Here is a 7,153-nt window from a genome sequence, read left to right on the forward strand (position 1 = left end):
TTACGTGCACCCCTAGTTTTTTTCTATGGTAAATATATATATATATATATATATATATATTTGTAAAATGGCACGTTTTCTTAAATATCTGAAAGTACACTTTTAATATCAGTCAGTCAACCAACCATGTATGCATATTAGTCATTTTAATTGAACTTAGGACTGGTGGTGGTGCTTTTTTGGTCATTCAGTGTTTCTGTAAAAACTATTTGGGAAAAACTAATAGAAATCCTGATAAGATAATAATGATACAGATTCTACTAATAAGAACAATATGAAACACACTAAGGATTAACGAGCTGCTGGATTTATGAATATTAATCAGGCTATGTGCATTCGCTCGAACTGATTTGCGAAAATCAAAATGATAATAGGTGAGCGCCAGCCAATGAGATTAGAACCGCCCACCACTACCGCGGAAAACCTGGCAGTTCTTAAAAGCTGAAAAAATCCAAAGGAACTCCGTTATTTTGACAGGAAACTACAACAAAGAATATCGTTTACAGGTAGTTTACATTCTCTCTGCGTGTGTGTGAAACAAAGCGACGGCAAGTGTGCACCTTCACACTAGAGTTTACGGTAACTCGTCAAATACATGTGCGCTGTGTGCCCATTCAGATGAACTGAAAAATAGCACAGATTGCTTGACGGAGAGTGAAAACTTCCGAAGCACTCAGTCAGAGTGTGTTTGCGAGTGAAAATATATCTGAGCTAAACTTATACTTGTTCTAAAATATCAGTGAGAGCAAGTCGTGAGGCTGGTGTGGGAAATTTTTCCAGCGCTGAGATAGCCTCCTCCTGGGCCACCACATCCCTCTCAAACCGCAACTGGTATTGCCACATGAAATCGGCCTGTTTAAAGTCCACCTTCCGTAGGATGGACATTGTGTCCGGATCGATCTGGATCCACAGCAGAGGAGAGTCAGCACTGCGACATCATAACAGAAGAAAAGGGTCATTGTAGACACAATGTTGAACTTAATCAAGCTCTCCATGTTTTTTTGTCTAAAGAGAATCTGCAGGACCTTCCTATAGCCTAAAAGATCATGGATTGTAAATTCTGACTATGGATATTATTTTAAAAAATTGGAGACCTGGTCTGAAAGCATAAAAGTAGATTCCACATTAACCGGCTTAACGAGTACCTAAGCACAGTGCTCTGTACAGTGCTGAAAATAACTTTTCCTCTTTGCTCATCCTTACCCAATGCTATTGCTATTAATCTTGTAGGAGATTTTTATTAATAAGATTTTCTATTATCAAGTATAATCAAGGTGAATTTAGCCACATATGTCTATAGTTATTATTCCATTATAATCCTATGGTTGTAGTATAGGAAGAAAGATGCCTACGTGACCAGAATGTCCAGACCCAGATGAGAAACATCTGGGAAAAGGGTCTTTCTCCTTACCAGACCAAATAGGGGGCCCCTTCTCTCTGGGGATCGAATTGTAAGCATAAGGAAAATTATGGAATATTGGGAACGCCCTGTATATGGTATATAAGGAGATACCACATAACATTCGGGAGATCTCCTTGCAAGGAACTCTCGCTTTATTCTCCTTGAAATAAAGTATTTTCTTCTGAAAGCAAAACCCCAGACTGAGTGTGATTCTTCGGAGCTGAGGCAGACGACACTACAATCTCTCTAGTTCCCTGTGGCTGTCCTGCCTGCTCAGACATCTGAGAGACAACAACATTATTCACTTAACATCTATATCACAAGCTTCTGCCCTGCTTTCACTCTGCTTAAGCATCCAGTGTGAAATGGGCATCAAGAAAAAAAAAAAGAATGTATTTAACCCTCTAAGGGCTATAGGGGGGCCTGGAGAAGTTTTGACATGCCCTGACTTTTGTGCTTTTTTCGGTTGCTTCTAAAATTATGTAGTGGTGGTAAGTTTTTTGGAATTTTTTATTTATTTTTTTTGTTTTTTTTGGAAGTTTTTTCTGCTCATCAAGCCTGCATTTATTTGATCAAAAATACAGAAAAAAATGTAATATTGTGATATAATTATTACAATTTAAAATAATGTTTTTAACATTTAGTTATACTTTAAAATATCATTTATTTCTGTGATGCAAAGCTGAAATTTTTAGGATCATTATCACATGATCCTTTAGAAATCATTCTAATATGATGATTCATTATCAAAGTTGGAGACAGTTCTGCTCTGCTTAATATTTTTTTTCAGAACATGTTATACTTTTTTTAGGAAAAAGAAGCTATGTTTTTAAAAATATACATATTTTGGTAATAACAATATACACTACTGGTCAGCAATTTGGGGTCAGTAATTTTTTTTCTTTCTTTTTTTTTTAAATAAAATCAATACTTTTATTCAGCAAGAATGTGTTAAATTTGATAAAAAGTGATAGTAAAGAAAAATATATTATTAGGAATATATATTATTAGAATTTTTTTTATTTTGAATAAATGCAGTTCTTTTTATATTCATCAATATATTAGACGCAGAACTGTTTCCAACACTCATAATAAATCAGAATATTAGAATTATTTCTAAATGATCATGGGATAGACTGGATGTTACATGTGACACTGAATGCTGGAGTAATAATGCTGAAAATTCAGCTTTGCATCACAGGAATAAATTATTTTTTTAAAGTATATTCAAATAGAAAACTATTATTTTAAGTTGTAATAATATTTCACAATATTACTGTATTTTTGGTAATGTATTTTTTTTTTTGATTATATTAAGAGACTTCTTTCAAAAACATTAAAAATAGTAATGTTTCCAAACTTTTGACCTGTACTGTACATGGCTAAAGTCTGAAAACACTATATTCAGTACAAACTGGGCTACAATAATATGTAAATAGCATGTATGTACATGATTGTTTGTGTTTTTGAGGAAACAACGTTTATGCGTGGTTAGTGCAAAAAAATAAAATTTTGAAGTCACTGAAATAAGGTCATAAAAAACAAATACACAACATTTGTTCACAAGACTGTCAAACCTGAAGCTTGTAGCCTAGAATTTTTACTTCAAAATGATGTGAAAATCATCTTGTTTACTCACTCACAGAAAACAATAGATTGATTTAAATTTTCTAAGACACTTTTTGTTTGTAAAGGGCATGTGCGATTAGGCGTCAACTATCATGAATATTATTGTGATTTACACCTGAGAAGACAAAGGCCCGCATAATGAGCTGCATAATGAGCCTTTCAGTCAGGTGATTGTGACTTAGAGGGAAGAGTTACAAGAAAGAATGTGAGGAAAAAATAAATGTATATATTTTTATGTTTGTAGTTTATTTAGAATATATTTAATTATCCCACAAAATTATTAGAGATTCACTTGCAAGTGCAGTTAAACAGTTTATTAGGAACAATCAAAGCTGACTTTCAAAGCTGAATTTTTAGCATCATTACTCCAGTCACACGATCCTTCTGAAATCCCTCTAATATTCTGATTTTCTACTCAAAAAAAAAAAACATTTATTGTTATTATTATTACATAATAATATACATTACATTATTATTATTATTAATTTATTACAAGAATAAATTAAATTGTATTTCAAATAGAAAGAAGTTATTTTAAATAGTAAAAATATTGAACAATATTACTGCATTAGCAAACTGGTATTGACTGGTATTGTGTAATGTTGAATATATAAATGCACATCACATAACTAGCATTTCCAAAGTGTATATTGTTTATGTGCTCTCAAATAAACTAAATGATAAACTGCATTATTAACATTATTGTGTTGGTCACTGATACTAGTAGTACAGTAGAACATTTAGATGATGTAAATGAAACTTCATAAAGTTTCACTTGATTATACATTTAGTCAGGAATTATAGTTTGAAAAAATTCTAACTAGTAAAATGTGTACACCTTATGTGAGACCTAATACAGGTATATACATTAAAAAAGACTTACTCATGTTTATGATCTCATTCTTTTTTCTGTGGAAATCCAAAAATCAAATCCTGAGGTAATCCTCAGCGAATCTTCTTGGGGTGGATTATGTCTTATTCCTCTCAGCGCAAAGCAAACAGTAAAATAAAATAAAAAAACTTGAACAGTCCCTCACTGCTTTGTTTTCTGCATGGGCGTTTACAAGCCGCGAGCTTCACGTGGAACATTATAATCTCAATAGCACGTTCAGTGCGTGGGCGTGGTCGCATTAGATGTAATGAAGGGAGACGTGAAAGATGGACATTGCGTTGTTTTCATATGGATTACTTTATCACAGAATGTTTGTTTTTGGTAGCTTGCTTAGTTTGAAAGTAGACATGTCAAGCTTTATATAGATGTATCTATCATGTCTCTTCGTTGAGTATTTACTGAGTTACAGTTCATTTTAACTTTTCACGTTTCTAAATGAAGATCTCCGCAGACCAAGGCTGCAGACAGCGCACCTTGTTTGTTTTTTCTTTATTTTATAAATGCACAAAGTTTTGTTATTATGTGGTGGATACAAATAAAAGTAGACCCTTTACAGATTCTATTGATTTATTGCTCTTATCTGTACGATCAAAACTGAAAGTGTAATTTAAGTTATTTTCGGAGTTATCAGGAGAAAATGCCTTAACACGGATCGACTCCAGAGGGTTAAAAACTAAGTGTATGTGCAGGTTTACATGTAGCAAGAAGTTAAGAGTGCTGTTACTCAAATATGCCTGTAATTCCTAAGTGTTGTGCACTTAAAAGTTGGAACATTCATTGATCTGTATGTACAGTATAAAATCATAAAACACAAAAACAGCATACTCCATGACTGACAAGTCCATGTCAACTTCCTCTCCATTCATCAGAGGGATTTTCTTCTTGTTGTTCCTGGCAGAGAGAGAGAATAAATACGGATACAAACAAACAAACAAATAAATACATTTTAAAAATTACCTTAATCATGCCAAGTGCTGGATGACAATTTTAAATGCAACACTTAACAGGAAACACTGATTAGATTCAGGAATGAATTTTGTTCTGAAAGCAAGTGTCATACCTTCTGCTTTTGGAGTGGCAGGGAATGTCATGTTTGAGACTGTTCTCCTCTATCTGTTATGTGTGGTTAAATGACCCATCCAGTTCTTGCACTGTCACTTTAATAGGGCCCTGACAAAAAACAAAAGCAAGTGTAAGCTTTAAATATGCACATAATCATTGTCAGACTGCTTTCACTACCCATATGAAACTTTTTCTTTTATTCATCCATACATTCTCTCACAAAATTTTCCATTTGATTTTCTCACTGCAGTCACTCACCACATATTTCTGTGTGCCAAATGATGTGTAATCCTGACCGACCTCAAGTTCCAAAACATTTATTTTCCTGTTGAAGGCAAAACTTCCAAAATTTTTACCACCCCACTCTGGACTCTGAGGCTGAGTCAAAGGTTTTAATATATTAAACAACTACAATATTCGTGATCTCAGACTTACTATATTTCCTAAATGCAAAATAAATTTTGGTAACACTTCAGTTTATTCTCACTATGAACTAGTTGCTCAATAGCATGCATATTACTAGCACATTGGCTGTTTATAAGCATTTATGAATCACATATTAAAGGGGTAGTTCACTCAACAAAAAAAAATTTTGCTGTTAATTTATTCAGCCTCAGGCCATCCAAGATGTACAGTATGTGTTTCTCTTGAGTAGAACTGGAAATAAGTTTTTTTTTTTAGCTGAAAACCGTGGTCCTTGGTGATTCATAAAACACACGTCAGTGGCTGCCGTCTTGGAGAGAAAAAAACAAAATAAAAAACAAAACAAAGGAAGAAGCATATAAAGGAACAAAATTAATACCCTTGGCTCATGACGATATATCAATACCGATCGTTTTGCTTCATAAGACCTCAATATCTCATCAAAGAGCAACAGGATAGCTACAGCTCTCATGAAAAGGCATTGAAGATTGAAGCGGAAGTGAAGAAAGTTGTGAAAATAGTCATTACTTATGTTTATTTAGGCACACAAACAGCATTCGTTTCAGAAAATTACAGTTGAACCACTGGAGTAACGAACTACTTCCATGATGATTTTACTACCTTTTCTGCAGTGTTAATTTCATTGATTTTCACGACAACGAGACAATAATGAACTAAAACTCTTTTTAAATGACAAAAACTATGACGCAAATCTATTGACATTTTCGTCAAACAAATAAAAACGAGAAGAAAATGTTAGGGAGGGACGATTTGGGAAGAGATTTATTCAAAACGAATCTGCTGGTTAGATGTGTAGCCTACATATGAACCAGCGGGACATAAGCTAACATACACTTGCTGCACGTCGCATAAAACGTTAAAAAATGTCAATATGTGAGAGTAAGAGAAGAGCAGACGTTTGGATAAATCTGATAATGCAAGAGAGAACTCAATTCGGTCCGATTTTTCCGAGCGCAGACACTGAAGTGTACACAGACAGAAAGTGCGTCTCACAGCACGCGAGTACTCTTTTACGTCGCATAAAACGGAGAATTACACACAAAATGACGCTGAATTGTCCGTTTTGACGAGTATTCACGTAAACACAGTTAATTACGTCTTAAGTGAACATAAACAGCAGGGAGAATGTGTATCAGTATATTGCATCCATTGCAGCTGTGCATTCTGTTTTTAAAGGGATAGCAGCCTAATGTAGTTGCTATTGTCTGAGTCACTGATGTTAATCAAGGTTGTATTTGTAGTTATTGTTTATGATTGTGTCAATATTGGATGGAGAGATTTAGTTGCCCTAAAGATTAATCTAAATTTATTTATAGAAATAAATATGTCTGCTTGAAAGAATGAAGAATATGGTAAACAATTTGCTATAAAGAATGTATAATTAGCCTATATAACCATCTGTATTTAATTAAAAAGAAGACCATGTTTTTTATCTTTATGAGAAGTGGTTTTTATTTACTTTTTTACATAAAAGGCATGTTGTGTGTCACCGCAGTTTAATCGTTGTCTATCATGATAAAACCTTAATATCAAACCTATATAATAATAATATTAGAAATGCTTAATAAATGCACTGTAACTATACCCATTAGATTTCAGCCGACTAAATTTACTGTAGATTTAGCCGACTAAAATCTTATGATATTTATTCAACTAAAATCTTATGATATTTAGTCGACTAAAACCAAAAACAATTCAGATGACTAAAATATGACTAAAAGTAA

General features: G+C 33.4%; 1 long non-coding RNA gene across 1 annotated transcript; it reads right to left on the reverse strand.

The window, feature by feature from the left end:
* Positions 1-4,511: 4,511 nt before the first annotated feature.
* LOC122144637 lies at positions 4,512-5,273 on the reverse strand. Its single transcript, XR_006159792.1, has 3 exons — positions 5,244-5,273; positions 4,984-5,093; positions 4,512-4,814 (listed from the first exon to the last, which is right to left on the reverse strand). It is a non-coding gene; the product is annotated as an uncharacterized LOC122144637 (long non-coding RNA).
* Positions 5,274-7,153: the final 1,880 nt, after the last annotated feature.

This window comes from Cyprinus carpio, unplaced genomic scaffold, assembly GCF_018340385.1.
Source record: "Cyprinus carpio isolate SPL01 unplaced genomic scaffold, ASM1834038v1 S000006746, whole genome shotgun sequence".
Lineage (NCBI taxonomy): Eukaryota > Metazoa > Chordata > Actinopteri > Cypriniformes > Cyprinidae > Cyprinus > Cyprinus carpio.